Source organism: Camellia sinensis, chromosome 9 (genome assembly GCF_055761805.1).
Source record: "Camellia sinensis isolate YWXY chromosome 9, ASM5576180v1, whole genome shotgun sequence".
Lineage (NCBI taxonomy): Eukaryota > Viridiplantae > Streptophyta > Magnoliopsida > Ericales > Theaceae > Camellia > Camellia sinensis.
Genome location: NC_138969.1, coordinates 122,274,237 through 122,290,509, shown reverse-complemented (window position 1 = coordinate 122,290,509; position 16,273 = coordinate 122,274,237). Strand labels below are relative to the sequence as shown.

The window sequence follows — 16,273 nt, the reverse complement described above, 5'->3', positions numbered from 1 at the left end:
CTACTTTTGTTTATTTTAATTTTGATCTCCATTTTATTTACTTCAACTTGTGCCACATCCCATGTGACGTGTTTGCCAAGAATATATTAAAGATATCACTGACACCCCTCAAGACTATTAAAATCACCTGCAACAGGATTAATCAATGGTGATTCAGCAAAATACTGACACCTCTCAAGACTATTAAAGAAAGAAAACATATCACTTACCAAGACGTATGTCTTGGTCTTTTGCCAAGAATATATTTGAACACCGCAAGAACAAGACTGTCAGTAACATGCAATTTCAGAAATTTCAGAAGGATAATTCATAAATCCTCTAGTATACAGATAGATGCAACTTACCTTAACATCTCGATGAAGAATATGATTCACATGTAAGTAGTCAAGAGCCATAAGCAATTGAGCCCAAAATGCCATGACATTTCCGTAATCTGAAGTGTGCCTCAAATCCATCGAAATTTACTTTTCTTTGGATTGTGATAAAGACATTTAACTGCCCCGATTTGTGACCAAATTTAATGATTACAGTAATGATACCTCCCATTTTGGACCTTCAATTTTAAACTCCCAATGACATGGTAAATATTCATTAGATAAATACTTTAACGAAACGGTAAATATCCATTAGATAAGTATACTTTAATGAAACTTTGAAGTCACATGACTTATGATATATCACTTGAGATTAATTTAGGAATCTAAAGCTAGAGATTTAAAATATTTCTAAAATCATAATGAAAAGTCTCATTGATTATTACAAAGGGCAACAATAAAAGCAATAGGACACATTAATCACACAATAAGAGTATTATCAACTTCACTTTTTCATTATTACCACACAACAGGACACATTAATCACACAATGTGAATATTGTAAGTCAATTACACCGAGTATTTACTTATGAATACCTGTGTTCTTAGCTGCAGGTGCTGCTGCCCTGTTATTCATAAACCCCAACATTGTGAGAGCTAAGTCATCAATTGAAAGCTAAATATTGAAAGAACAAAAAGAACTAAACTGACAAATAGAATATGGCATGCAAAGCACGGTAAATTAGTATTGATGCAATGAGATAAGCTATAGAATTGTCTTCTGTTTACTTATACTGATAGTATTGATGGAATGAGATCCAAAGGCATATAACATTCATGGGTACTTGATCTCAACTTTTTCAAACTATTCTACTGTTTTTAAATGCTAGTTCTGAAAGTCGTAATTGTTTTTCATATATGCAGAATTCCACTAAAAGGGCATTTCCTCTGCCTAAGAACGTAAGAACCCTTGTAAATGCATGCTGCCTAGATACCAAGCCTTAAAATCATGAATACCTCTTCAACAATATGTGTGACTACGTTAATTTTGGACTTGCAATAGGTTTTGAATGGATGTTTCATACTTATCATCTTCTCATCTTCACAAGTTTTTCCCTTCCCTTAACCATTATTCAGTCTATAATTTTTTGCCATGTGGCGTGTCAATTTTTTTAATTATTAATTTTTTGCTAGACATGTTGGCAACACTTCATGAACATGTTATTGTACATCATCTGTTGTTCCACTTTTATTTTTCTTCATGAAGTGTGCTCAATTCTTTTTTTTTTTTTTCAAATAATAGAACATGTTTGAATGCATGTCCAACACATATCGGGGCATGTCTGAAATGTGTAGGAGGCTTAGAGCATGAGGAGTGTCATTGGCATAGAGCATGTCCAAGTGTCATTCTCCAACATAGACACTTACTTTTTTAGAAGTGTATGTGTTTCTTACACTACCTCCGCAATACAATGTGCTTGGACATGTTAAGTAATTAAACTATTAATTTTGAGCACCCTTTGATATTGCATAGATTTTCCTACTTGTCTAAAGAAGGAATCAAATAAACCTCAAATATTGAAAAACTGGAGAACTGCTATAAATGTCAGACGCATATAACCTATGATACAAAAAAGAAAAAAAGAGAATAAAGTCACATTTGATTCACTAACATGGAAGTGAATATTCAAGTACATTTAACCTGGCAAAAAGATGAATAATGCTGATCTTCTAGCCACTTCTCAGCATATCTTGATGGTGGACCAGACACTGAAATCACCTGCAAACCTCCAAGAAGAATAAAGGAAGATGTATGTACCTTAGATGAAAAGTTTGAAAACACTGTTGTTTTTTTAGTCGTTTTCGTTTTCTTATCGTAGATGAAACAAAGATGGACTAGATTAATAAGGAGGCTACAACTTACCAATATGTTCCGGGCCGGTTAAAGACCAGTCGAGAGGCACCTTCTAAAACAAAATCCAGCAGAATATAGGATAGTCCAGACAGAGATGATCTAATGTTTGATCTTGAGAAATAAACAATACTCCGACTTAGCTTGGTATATGTGATTCGTCCGCAAGAATACATCAAGAAAACAAATCATAAAGTTTTCTAAAAGGAAGTTTGTGTAATTGCAAGTTATATGCATTTGGGCTAATCTCCCACAACACAAGGTCTATTTACACCATAAAATTTTCTAATTTGGATTTTACTCAGCTGCTGTTATGCCTATTTTGCAAGTGCAAGCTACTTTGATGATTATTCTTCATAGGTATGGTAGGGTAAGGTGCACCTAAGATGAGCACAGACACAGAAATCCTTCCAAGCTCAACTGATGCCTGAGGACTGCAACTTACATTTTATATTGGCAAAACCATTCATTTTTCTTCTTGTTGATTCTCTCTCTAATTATACTGCCATTGTTTCCCATATTTGACACATATTTTCAATACTTATCAGGCATAATTCCTGGTATAATTTTAAGAGATGTATATAGCTTCTTTAAGCTGCAATTTGATACAAATACTTTCTTTGTTGGGCAATAACATTAACAACCACGAGTACTATAAGAAAAGCACATCCCCAAACATGTAAAAGGAGCATGAGTGCATAACCACACAACAAAACACACAAAGGGGTGGAGAAAGCTTAAGGCTCATCAACAGGACTCGCTCAATGCATCGCCCCTATTGCTATATACACTTATCAGCATGACATCAAAATATTGAAAAGCACAATATAATGGGGGGAAAAAAACAAAGAAGCAAATGCATAAATCAAGATTTGACTAAATTAAAGGAATTGAAATGCACATCAAACAAGCAAACTTACTCAGGTTGGTTGGGTGCATCTTCTGGCTCAATAGTCATCATGTACATATCTTTGTTTGGCTCATTTGCTGGATCTTCGAGGATGTCTCCCTTCATTGCCACACCACGGCATGCGCGCACACGTGAGAGAGAGAGAGAGAGAAATTAATTTATAACAATATGTAGGATCTTAAATTCATCTTCTAAGGAAACAATTCTATTAAAGGTCAAATTTATAAAATTTGACAATAGAAAATTAAAAGATTCATAGTTACAATCAATAGATAATTTTGAGAAGCCAAGAACAAAATCTCTAATTCTTCTATCAATAGATAATTTCAAAGATACAAATGTAGCGCACCATGGTAGTAAAATTAATAATAACAACAATAATAATAGTAATAAAAATAATGAGGATCAACAGAAAAAGATTTATTTAAATACTTGACACAGTTTAGCATTATGCTTTTATATATCTCACTGTTCTCATCTTGATGACCAAGCTACAAACCAACCAATCCATCGACAATGACATATGCATAAAAAAAACAAACTAAAGTGAACACAGTGTTGAAACAAATTTCTTTCTAATATGGCATAACAGTACCAAACTGCAATGTGATTAAAAGGATAACACAGAAGGATATTTGCTAAACATGTGCACAGATTTGACATGGTGTTGAAACAAATTCAGCATTTATACTGTTTCAACTTTGTCCTTGAACCAATCAAGCCTAAAAAGAAACCCAAACCAGATTGTTCGTTGCCGCCACAGGCTGACATTACATAAGAGTCATTCTTTGAGAGTGCTATGCAAGGCACTGCTTCCTCAAGGTTGACACCTGTGACATCATTAGTCATAACAAGACCACTGTTTGGTTGCCATTGCTGTGGAACAACATTGGCAGTGGCCTTTAGACCCTCACCAAGTTCAGAATTCTCCTCCACAAATATCGACTAATAAAAGAAAAGAAACAGGAAAACATGCAAATGAAATTACTCCCAACTTGCTATTACCTTTCCACCTGGATTTTGTTCACTGCGTGTCCACTTCCATAACTTCTGAATCCCATTAGACCCAAGTGCCAAAACACCAAAACCGGAATTTGTATAGAGTAGTCAAGCAACCTGGATGTAGATGTGTCAGTCGAGCATAATCCAATAGATAGATTTTGCAGCAACAAATGAGTAGGAACACACCTTGTTGACTGCATCCATGTTGTCTGGCATGGTAACCTGCCGGCATTGAGCAGGATCTATAATTTCGGCCAACTGCCAGGGTTTGGTTTTATCAGTTACATCATCCAAAGTTTTTGGCTTTTCCATGTTTCTATCCATAGGATCAACTCCATTCTAGAGGGGAAACCAAAATGTATAATCAGTCCAAAAGAAACAAATGTGACATTGTACATAAAAAATAAAAGAATAAAAAGTTGCTTGGCACTCTTAGAATCACTCTATTTTGGTCATTCTCTGTGTTCCATTCAAAATGGAACATGCCCATCGTGTGACAAAAGTCAACAGTATTCATGGGCAGGCACCTCTTAAACATGCACTGGTGTACTGTGACTGGAACCAAGTATATAATGTAAAATTCAGTTCTAACATATAAAACTCCAGTCTAGACAATCAGTATACATAATTACTGCAGCAACAAACACTTGGCATACAGAGGGGGAGGTGGAAACAAAACAAAATTGGTTTGGTTTTCAGAATTTGTTTTCTGAATAAATTTCAAAAAAAAAGAAGAAGAACCAGAAACCTGATCAATGAACCCAAAGGTCTTTATCGATCCCATGATATAAATACTTCAACCCAAATATATATATATATATGTACATATTATATAATGAAAAAATGAAAACTTAAGCATTGAAGGACCTTAACTGTATATATTCAGAGATCTTTCAACTTTTTCAACATAACAGATCAGGAAAGGATGCCTTCAGACACAAATCAACTCCTTCTCCTCCTCCTCATCCTCATCCTCATCCTCATCCTCTCTCTCTCTCTCTCTCTCTCACTCACACACACACACACACACACATACGGACTTGAAGCAAAGACTTTAAATCTAGTTCAACGAAGCAGAGAGTAAAGAAAAGAAGAAAATGATGTGTTCAGCCACAAATCAACTTGTAGTTTCTTGTTTAGAATTTCAATTTCAATAACCAGATCGAGAGAGACGAGAAGGAAGAGCTTGAGAGAGACAGAGAAATTGATACCTCGCTGGTGCAGATGGTGGTGGGAGTGGACCTTCGAAATCAAAATCTGAGAAATCGAGCCGGGGCAGACGGTGGTGGCAATGGAGCTTCGAAATCGAATTCGCTCTGAATCTCAAAGATGAATCTGTGAGAATGATAACGGTTTAGAGAAGGTTGAGAGAGACGAGATTTGAAGGCATGAGGATTCCAAATGAGGGTTTACAAAGGGCTTTAACAATTATTCTCAGATTCAAAATAGACTTTGAAATTGAGAGAGAGAATCACCGAGACAGAAATCTTGAAATCGAAATCGAGAGAGAACTTCGAAATCAAAATCAAAATCGAAACTGCCAAGATTAATCAGCGAGATTGTATCATTCTGAGCTGAATCAGTGAGAGATGAATCGATCCATTGAGAGGGTTTAGAGAAATAGAGAGAGCGAACGAGAGACTGTGAGTAAGAGATTAGGGCTACGAACTGAGCGAGTGAGAGAGATTAGGGATTCACAGGGTTGCCCATTTAAGGGAGAGAGAGAGGACAATCGAAGGCGCTTTTAAACGCGTGAAACGGTGCCGTTTTTATTTTTTAAAACAGCGACGTTTAAGAAACGTCGTTAAATGTTATAAAATGTGACGTTTTATAAAACGCCGTTAAATAAACGTCGCCAAAACTCATTTTTCCTGTAGTGTCTATCATGCGGGTGGAGGCCCCCATCCACTAATTTTTACAAACTCAACACTGATGGATCTGCAAATGGGAACCTTGCTACAACAGGGATCTCATTCGTGGCAACCATGGTAATTGGGTCAAAGGGTTATGCAGAAACATTGGCAGAACATCCAGTCTTTAAGCGGAATTTCGGGCCCTCAGAGATGGGCTTAAGCTGGCACTTGATTTTGAGATCTCACTCCTATTGATATCGACACTGATGCCTTGGCTTTTGTTAACCTACTAGGGAACAATGGCAATGAACTACACCATCTTAGCATTCTCATTCTTAACTGTAGGTTCTTGCTGGTCTGCCTCTGATTTCCAACTGTTAAGCACATCTTTAGAGAGGCAAATAAAAGCACGGACGCTCAAGCAAACTATGGAATGCTCATGGTGGATGTCAATTTTCATGTTTTCTCCTCTCCTCCCACCACCTGTATTTCTTGGACTGTAATGAATGACGCTATGGTGATGTCATACCCCAGAACTTTGTATTAGTTTTTATCTATCTGTGAAGCCTTTCCTTACCAAAAAAAGAAAAAAGAAAAAAAAAAGAAGAAAAAAAAGAAAGAATTTAGTTGGAATGAAAGAGGTGAAAAATGAGACAATAAAAATAAAAAGAAAATAATTTTTTCTACATTTGCTTAACATGAGAATGGTGAAATGTATAAGCGAGTTAAATTTCTTAACATTATAACTTATCTTTCATTTTTTTTTCAAAAAAAAAAATATGATTTATTTCCTTATAATTATTATGTCGTTTTCAATTTCCTTTTTGGCAACTTTCTTGCAAAAATTTCCTTTCAATCAAATTAATACAAGATAATAAAGTCTGCTTAACCCTTTTAATCATTTTTACTTTTAATCATATTTTTTACTCTAATCAAATTCACCTAATCAGTAGAAAAAAATAAAAGAAAAATCACCTATGAAACTTGTGCCGTATAAAAATAATTTTTTTGAATTATATTTTTTTTATTTGTAAAAAAATAAAGAAAAATTATAAATCAGTTGTAAGACTAAAAAAAATTGTAAAATCTTGAAAAAATTTATCACTTTAATTATTAAAGTCGGTAAATTTAATCATTGATTTAAAATTTATTTTAAAAATATGCACTGAATTGTAATTTCTCCAAATAAATAAATAAATAAATGTACCAACCATGTACTCTGTCAATGATCACACAAACAACCAATGTAGTTTTGTGTGGCTTCTACCAATGTCATTTCATTTTTTAAAAAATGATTTACGAGCAATCGCAATGCTAAATTTTGTACATATAAACAATTTATTGATAAGCAAAACACATTTTAATAATAAAAATGAATATAAAATTCAAAATACTTTGTCTCCACAGTATAAACCATTCGAATTCACTATATATTTGGATTTTTTTATTCCCACATGTGTCTATGCCATCCATTCAAATTCTTAATATTTTTTTAAGATTGGGTTCTTTTAAGTTGACCATCAAATCTGAGAAAGCGTTTAGGTTTGGTGGGCCTATTTTGAGGTTGACATCAGTGATTCGAACTGTTCACCTTTTTTAGAACTCATTAAGTATTATATTCGTAAAAAAAAATTTAAGATGATTGGATATCGATAATTATATATTTGATGAATCACATTTGTTTAAAAAATGGACAACAATTATAATTTCAAGAGTAGCCGTACATTTTTGTAATACAAATGAGATTAAAACATATAGTTACTGATATCCGATTATCTTAATTTTTTTTATATAAATATTCTACTCAATGAAAACTAGAAGGTAAATTGTTTAAATCACCAAAGTTGACTCAAAATGAGCCTACCAATCCCAAACATTCTTCCATAAGTTGAGATGACCAACTTAAGAAAATTCAAACTCATTTTTTAGGAGTGTACACGGATCAGATTGATCCGATTTTAGAGTAAATAAGTAACCTACTGTTCTAAAAAAATTAGAACCGTAATTGAACCATTAAACTTGTGAAACCGAACCATAGAAACCGATTTAGTTTGGTTTGGTTTTACAGTTCTATAAATTTATATAACAATAAATAGGATATATATTTTATGTTAACAATAAATTAACAATAATTAGTTTGGTTAAGTTAGTTAGAGTTTATCAATTTTACAATGAAGATTAGTGTTCAAGTTTTATAAGAAATTTTTTATATTTAATTTTTACATATAAAAAAAATATTAAACAAATATGTTATTGTCCGGTCCGATTCGGAACCACAACCAAAGTCTTAGAATGGGAAAATGGACCGATTTGAACAATTCTACCATTTTAAAATCAAAATCAAAACCGAAACTAATAAAAATTAGAGCAAACTAGCAGTTTTTTTTACACCCCTACATTTTTTTACTCTCTCAATTAATAATAAATACTATAAATAAGCTTTTTTTTTATTATTTTTTTTTTTTTTGTCAGTTCACGAAAAGGTTGTATCAATCCAATAGTTATAATAGGATGGTTTCATTATATTTATTTTTAAAAATAGATAAAATGTATATATATAACTTTTAGAAAAATGGAATATCCAATATATGATTATAATTATTAAATTAAACTTTAATTTTAATCCAAATAGGAGAGAAGTGATTTTAACAAATAGGAGGACTCAAAGCAAAATTTTAAAATAGCCGTTTAATATTTGTATATTTATTTATTATTCAATGGACCGTTTAATATTCTTAGAAAAAAATTAAATTAAATCTAAAAATCCCTGTCACAGAGGCGGTGTTTGCCAAACAATTTTTTTGGGTTTTTTTTTATTTTTTTCATTAAAAGACAATGTTTTTGCAAAACCAAAAAGCACAAATCCCCACAAAAAAACCTAACTATCTTCCTAAATACAAAAAAAAAAAATTTCATTAATATTTTACAACTAAAAAAACTTGCATAAAAAACCACCTCCTAGACACACACAAAGTATATTCTATGAATTCGTAAGAAATTTGAGAGAGAGAGAGAAAGAGAGAAAGAAAAGATATTTTCGGTGCGCTCCTTTTGTTTTTTTTGCATTGACTTCGAAAATTAGGGTTTTGCTTTATCCTTTTTGCTTCAGATCAAATCACAATTCTCATTCGATTCATCACAATCCCCTCGAATTATCGTTCATTATCTCCTGAATCTAATTCTCTCTCTATTTTTTGAAATGTATGTTTGGTTTGTGTTTTGAGATAAATTTTCAAAAAAAAAATTTAGAGAGAGAGTTTAAAATTATTTTTTTTTGTCGTATATTTTGAAAATAATTTTAGAGTTTGGAAGTTTGGGATGATTTAATATTTATTTGGTTATGAGTAAAGATTAAGAGTTTTAATTTTGAAGTTTTAAAAAGAGCTCTAGTGATGTGGCAAAGAATGAGGTCCACATGTCATGTGATGTGTGTGCCTATATTTTTTTTTTTTTTTTTTGCCATATCACTAGAACTCTCTTTAGAATTCCAAAATTAGAATTATCTATCATTGTTATTTTGTTATAGTTGAGTAGATTTGTATGTGAGAAAAAGTAATTGAAAAAGAGAGAGGAGAGAGAAAAAGTAATTGGTTAATGTGTAGGAGAGAGAATGTGTTTTTGAAAAAAATTTCAAAAAATTTAAACCAAACAAAATTTTGAAATTTTTTTCCAAAATTGTATATACAAACCAAACAAGTCCATCGTGTTTGTAGGGCTAAAATTGGATTCAAATCCAAGCCGATTGAAATCTGGATTTGAATTGCATTTCAAGGACGTGTGGGTTGATTTGAATTCCAGTTTTAACATTCCGTGCGAGTACATTTCACTTGGATTAGTAAATTTGGTTTAATTTCCTTTTGTTGAATTTCATGATCGGTTTTTGAATTGTTTGTTTGTTTGTAGAGCATTGATTATTAGATCTTGAAAATTGGCTCCTCAACTTTGATCAAAACGCCACATGAGTGGTCAGATGCAACAGAGCAATGCTGCGGCAGCTGCTCTGTATGATCACCCTGCCGGCGGTGGGTCCCTGCACAATGCAGGTCCCGGAAGCGATGCCGCTGATGCCATCATCGCTCGCTGGCTCCAGTCCGCCGGGTTGCAGCATCTGGCTTCACCCTTGGCTTCCACCAGGATCAATCAGTGCCTCCTACCTAACCTTCTCATGCAGGTAATCATAACATTGCCTCAACATTTTATAATTCATTGCCATGCCCATTTGTTTTCTTCAATTTGAATTTTGTTGGAATTTGAATTTTATGACTGCTGGGTACTATACTTTATGATTGGCACTCCATAGTTCATTTTATTTTGATTAAGTAAGGCCTGTTTCACTATATTTGTGCCACACATTGTATGTTGAAAAAAAAATGAAAGACTTGTATGCATTGATATTAGAGCATTTGTATTTTGATTGCACTGCATTCTCTCTGCTGATGTATTTATAGGATTCATTATGGTCAGTTAATGTGAATATGCGTATCTCTCATGGTTTCCTTTGGTCTTTCGTTTGTTTGTTTATTTAAATCAATGTTACATTTTGAAACAAATGTTTCAAAACTTGGTACACTTTCATTCAAAAGCCAGTAAATTTAGCGATCTAAAACTATCTGAAAAGTTTTACCTATATCTTTCTTAAAAGCTTCCTTAGAGTGAAAAAATAATAATAAAAATAAAAAATTAAATATAATAAACTAAAATCTAAAGTGAATGGATCCGAGAAAGATGAGATTCAAAAACATGGGTATGAAAGTTTATATAACAAATTTTTTTATAAATTAAAAGATTAACCAGACAAAAAGATAAACTATGGAGTTTTGTCAAACAACCAAGCAAGCTCTATTAGTGTGAAACCAGACAAAAAGATTAAAACCATTTGTGGCTGTAGATTTTCACCTTCATATTATTTTATTTGTGATTGCAGTTTGTTATGCTCAATTTTATAGCAAAGGGAAGCTAAAGAAAGTATTTTGTGAAATGGGGTACATTACGTGATTAGTTGATGTGATGTATTATTTCTTTCAAAATACTTATGTGATAAAAAGTAGGGCCCGAGTTTAATGTGATCGAACATTTAGCATTTCGGGCCAAACATGAAGAGATTTCTCGAATCTTTTTTTGCCACATGAATATCAATAATGTCAGTGGCTCTATGACATACTCATTACATAAATTATAATATTATCAAGATCACGAAATTCTGAACAAAGTTGTGACTTTACACAAAAATTATAGAATCGTTCTAGTGTGACCTTTGTGGCAAGAAAGTATTTTGTGTATCGGATACCTTGGGATAGTGTACCTCTCTCTTGCATGCATGTGGCCTTTTTCTGTGCTTTATTTTGATAAATTGTAATCCACTTCAACAAAATCATTTTCTTCTTTACTCATTTACTCATTTAACCTAATAAAAATACTGTGGATTAGAAATTTTACTCCGAATCTTAACCTGAAAGTAAATGTGTGACGAACTCCACCTCCATCACCGCCGTCGACAGCTCTTCCCTACCGCTGCATCTCCTCCCTCCGCTGCCATCTTCTCCCGCATCTTCTCTCGCCTCTTGAAGGAGAACAAGACTGTTGTTTTGGTCTTCCATTAGAACAAGTCTCAATAGAATAGGATCGAGCACTAGGTGCCTCTGGTCTATCCTTAGAGGCTGAAATTGGTCTCTCAGGCATCGATGGCCTAGATTTCACTGTTGGAGAAGCACCACAAAATGGCATTGGATTTTTCAATTTGGCTCCTGACTTTGTCACTGAAGAAGAGCGATTATGACAGGCCATGTCACCTTTCTCTCTTTTCTTTCTCTATCCCTCTATATTTCTTTTTATGTGTGTATCTTATATAATTTTGTTCTCATATGTTGTGAAGGTATATGATTATTTTTTAAACTGTGATAATTACCATACATAAAATCAAATTAATAATAATACAGATAATGATTAGTTGACTTGAACTTATATTTAAATACACCTTTACAATCTTATTAATTTTTAGTCTTACCATCAATAGAAATTAAGTTAAGTTAGATTGTAATTTTTGTTAAGATTTTAATTTATTGGTGCCCCTTCTAAGTTAAAATCCTGACTCCGCCACTACTTGTGGAGCCCATCACTGGTCTTGTTTCAATAATCCGAACTGTTCATTTTGTAAGGCACTCAATGTGTATCATTTATATAAAAAAAAAATTAGTCATAACTCTTTTATCTTTATCGCATTTCTCTAAGAAAGTGGACGGTAAATATATTTATGAAAATAGATCATTTATTTTTTTAGAGACAAATATGACTAAATAAAAATGTTACAATTGACAAAACATTTACAATTGGATTCAAAAAAGCATATGTCTCGGCAATTTAGCAAAGAAAAAACTACTCAAATAAATAACAGAATTAGTATAGATACAAATCAAACTAAAGATACTAAGCATGACATACATTTTATTTTATTCACCAAAAACATGGGTATGAAAGTTTTGTGCTGAGTTATTTGGGTTCAACTAATTCGTCTTTATGGGTCTCAAGGCCCCCATATATTTCAAGTAGGCATTTAAAATAGATGCTCTAGGAAGATGCATAGCAATTTGTTTGGGAGAAAGTTTTGGAATCTCATTTTTTTCTTTCTTTTGTGGACTTAGAGCATCTCCAACAGTTATTACTATATTGTCGTTGCTATTGCTATAATTTGGCAATGAATAGTGTTATTTTGCCAAGTTATAGTAATGGTGCTCCAATGGTCATTTGCTATTTTGGCAAATCACAACCAACTTTCCCTCCAAGTTTGTAGGTGGTGTTTGGATATAGGTTTTTGTGATTTTATTTTTGTTTATTTTTTGTCTTTTGTGACTTTTTTTTAACTATTTCTAAAAAAAAATTATATATTTATATTATTCCCGACTAGACAAATATAAAAAATGAAAAAAATTGAAAAATTGGAAAAAAAAAAAATAAATATAATTCATCCCACCAAAAAACATATCACTACACATTTAATAAATTTTTTTAACTACCGATTACATTAAAAAATAAATGACATTACAAATAAAAACTACCGATTACATTTAAAAATAAATGACATTGCAAAAAAATACATTATCCCGTAATTATTTATCAGGAGGCATGGGGAAATATTAATTTGGGCTACTGACATTTGAGGACCACTTGGCGAAAATCTCATTTTTTCGCATTGTGTAATATGCTTTCCCCTGAGTGTCCAAATGAGAAATGTCCGTAGTCATTATCTTATGTTCTTGTTTTCTGATCTCAAGTTCTTTCATTTCTTGCAATGCTTGAATCCTTTTTTCTTCTCTTTCATCTTTTTTCTTTTCCTTTTCAACAAGGTGTTGGTTAAATGTCTCCAATTGTATACTCATTTTTTGGACTTCAGCTTCAACGACTTGATTTCTCCGAAATAATTCTTTTGCAACTTTCCTACCCATAGGCCTTTTACCCTTTGCAGTGACACTGCCCCCACCAATAGTTGGATTATTACCAATACTTGGACTGGTGTCATCTTCAAGAGAAATATGGTTATCCACAGGGGAATCGGGGGCTGAATCAGGAGAAAACGATGTATGTATTCTTGACTTTACCATGTTCATAGGAGTTACATCTTGCCACTTGATATTTTTTTGCAAGATTGGCCAACAATGTTTAAAAACAAAATGTTTGTTTTCATCTTGATAGTATAATAGTTTTGCTTGAAGCATCTATATGGCAATAAAATATTAAATTAATTAATTAGTTAATTTTTATATAAAATAAAATAAAAAAAAAACTAGCATAATAAATGAAAATGAAATCTTACTATATCAACTTGTGACGCCCCACTTGGATGTAGATTTTTGACTTGCGCTAGACACCCACGAAATTTGTTACAACATTTCATGATTACACCCCATCGAGATGAGATAGACACTTGTGTTCTTGACTGATCATTCTGCAGCGAGCAATGATTTTCAAAAATTCTTCCCCAAAAATGAGCATGCGATTGCGAATTTCCAACAATTGGGTCTTCAGTAATGTGACACCAAGCTCTACAAATTGACACATCTTCCTGAGTAGTAAATGATTTTCCTATCTTTGTTTTTAATGAACTTTCCATACTGATTGTGTGAAAGATAAAAGAGAAAAATATAATTAAAGAAAAATTGTTGTTGTTGATGGGTCGTTGAACACATCAAAATTAAACACAAAACTACACCAAATTCTTTTAGAATAATGGCAAGTCCAAGTATCGATCCACAGGGACAATTGTGAAATTAAACTAATTTAATTGTTAAATTCTTAAATTAATCTTGATGAAAAGATTGATTGTTCATAAAATAATTTAATAACAAATAAATTAAACTAAGTAATTAAATTATCAATTATAAATAAAATTGGATTTACTGATTTGGGGAAAAATCTAGGGCAAAGAGTCCACCACTACTCATGTAAATAGGGTTTCCAATTGAAATCAATTATGTTATGGTTCGAATGGGATAATGCTCTGTAACTACAAGTTCAAAGCATTTAACAAGAAAATCATCACGTTCAACGTACGAGCACGAACCATCTCAAATAGTACGAATCGTTCACTCTAAATTAGGGTAGTGACATGACTCGTTTCTCGTAGTATGGTTCGTCTCATACCTTGAATGTGAAAGAATAGAAAACTCTTGTATGGAAAACATTCAACAATCACAAAAAGCCGAATATTTGAAGAAATAACGGAAAATATATATATGAAACTTCTAAAACACTATACAATTGTTCAAACCTTTACATAATTGAAAATCAAAAAGAAAAACCTAATTGCATGGCTAGGGTTTCATCAAAACCCTAGAAAAGAAGACTAGCCACTCATGGAGGAGTGGGAAGAGGAAGAAGATGAGGAAGAAGACCCCATGGAAGTGTTCTTCATGCTTTTTGGAGAAAATCACCCTTTGAAACCCTAGCCTCTCTTTCCTTCCAAAAATAATTTTTAGAGCCCTAATCTAGTCATTTTTTTGCTTATTTATACTTCTGATGTCCTGCAAACAGGTTTAAAACATTGGGCCTGTTTTCCCAGAAAAGTCAACGCACGTACGGGAAAGTCAACGCACGTGCAAACAAGTCAACGCACGTGCGGGAATCTGTTTTCTCTCCAAATTTTGTCTTTTTGCCCATTTTATGCTCCAACTATGTACAACCTGATTGACATTAAACACACATAAAATGTACAGTTTGACAAGCAAGTAAAGGTAAGAGATCCTAATTAAGGGCCTCAATGCTGCACAATTCGGCCTTAATCACATCCCCCAACTTACAACTTGCTAGTCCTCAAGCAAGTAATAAAAATTAAATTAAATTAAACAAAATCTATCTATTTCCTCTTTCATGAGAAAACGGTTGCATTTAGCATATGTAACAAGCCTTTAAACCACAAAGTTCCCCCAAGTGGACGAGTAAAGTCTCGTGAGGGTTTCCAAAAATTATACCCACAAACATTAACATTTTCATATATCCCCAACAACAATTAACCATGCTACTCCACCTAACAATCAACTTATGTGCCACTACAGTGTGATATTGAGACAAAATGAGTCATTAAAGGCACAGTGGACAAGCATGAAGGAACCTATTGAGTCAAAACCATAATTCAATTAATACAAAAGTAAAGTCCCCTGTACTTGTGCATGCTAGTAGACAAATCATCAGTACCCTCGGTGTATGTAACGCCCTCAAAATAACAACATTAACCCATCAGATAAAACATGCATTTACATACAAACCAACCACATTCTTTTATTCATTAGAGTTCCATATACATATGTATTACATGTTAACATCAAAACAAAATGCCCTACGGGCTTACAGCTTTCCAAGTTAACACTTGGTTACAACAAAAAGGGTACTAACTCGTTTACACATTAAGCCCTTGGCTTGAAGTTACATGTAATACATCAAAAGTTAAGCGACAAAAAATATGTCCGCCTCTAGCCTCCTAGCTATGTCCTTGGAGGTGGCATGCTTCCTGCACCTGAAAATGATATTCCCATATAGGGTGAGCCACAGCCCAGTAGAAATACACTAAACCAACCATGAACAATGACTAAAATATTAGCAATTGATAGATGGCCAACACTGATACAATCACATAAATCACATATTTATGTCTTACGACTTATGAGTCCAAGTTTCCTTTCATTTTCCCTTTTTCAACAGATAAACATGCTAGCTCTATCATCATTTCCACAGATATATATAAAAACTATATCCCACATTCAGATAAGCATATAAGCTGTATCCACACATCACA

General features: G+C 33.0%; 1 long non-coding RNA gene across 4 annotated transcripts; it reads right to left on the bottom strand.

Moving 5' to 3' along the window:
* Positions 1-219: 219 nt before the first annotated feature.
* On the bottom strand, positions 220-5,995 carry LOC145798739 (uncharacterized). Of its 4 annotated transcripts, none has more exons than XR_014340232.1 (7): positions 5,350-5,995; positions 4,325-4,477; positions 4,142-4,252; positions 3,147-3,235; positions 2,239-2,340; positions 2,017-2,102; positions 220-940 (listed from the first exon to the last, which is right to left on the bottom strand). It is a non-coding gene; the product is annotated as an uncharacterized LOC145798739 (long non-coding RNA). The 4 variants fall into 4 exon arrangements; XR_014340234.1 differs by having other exon boundaries at positions 2,017-2,094; XR_014340231.1 differs by lacking the exon at positions 220-940 and having other exon boundaries at positions 1,741-2,102; positions 5,350-5,992.
* Positions 5,996-16,273: the final 10,278 nt, after the last annotated feature.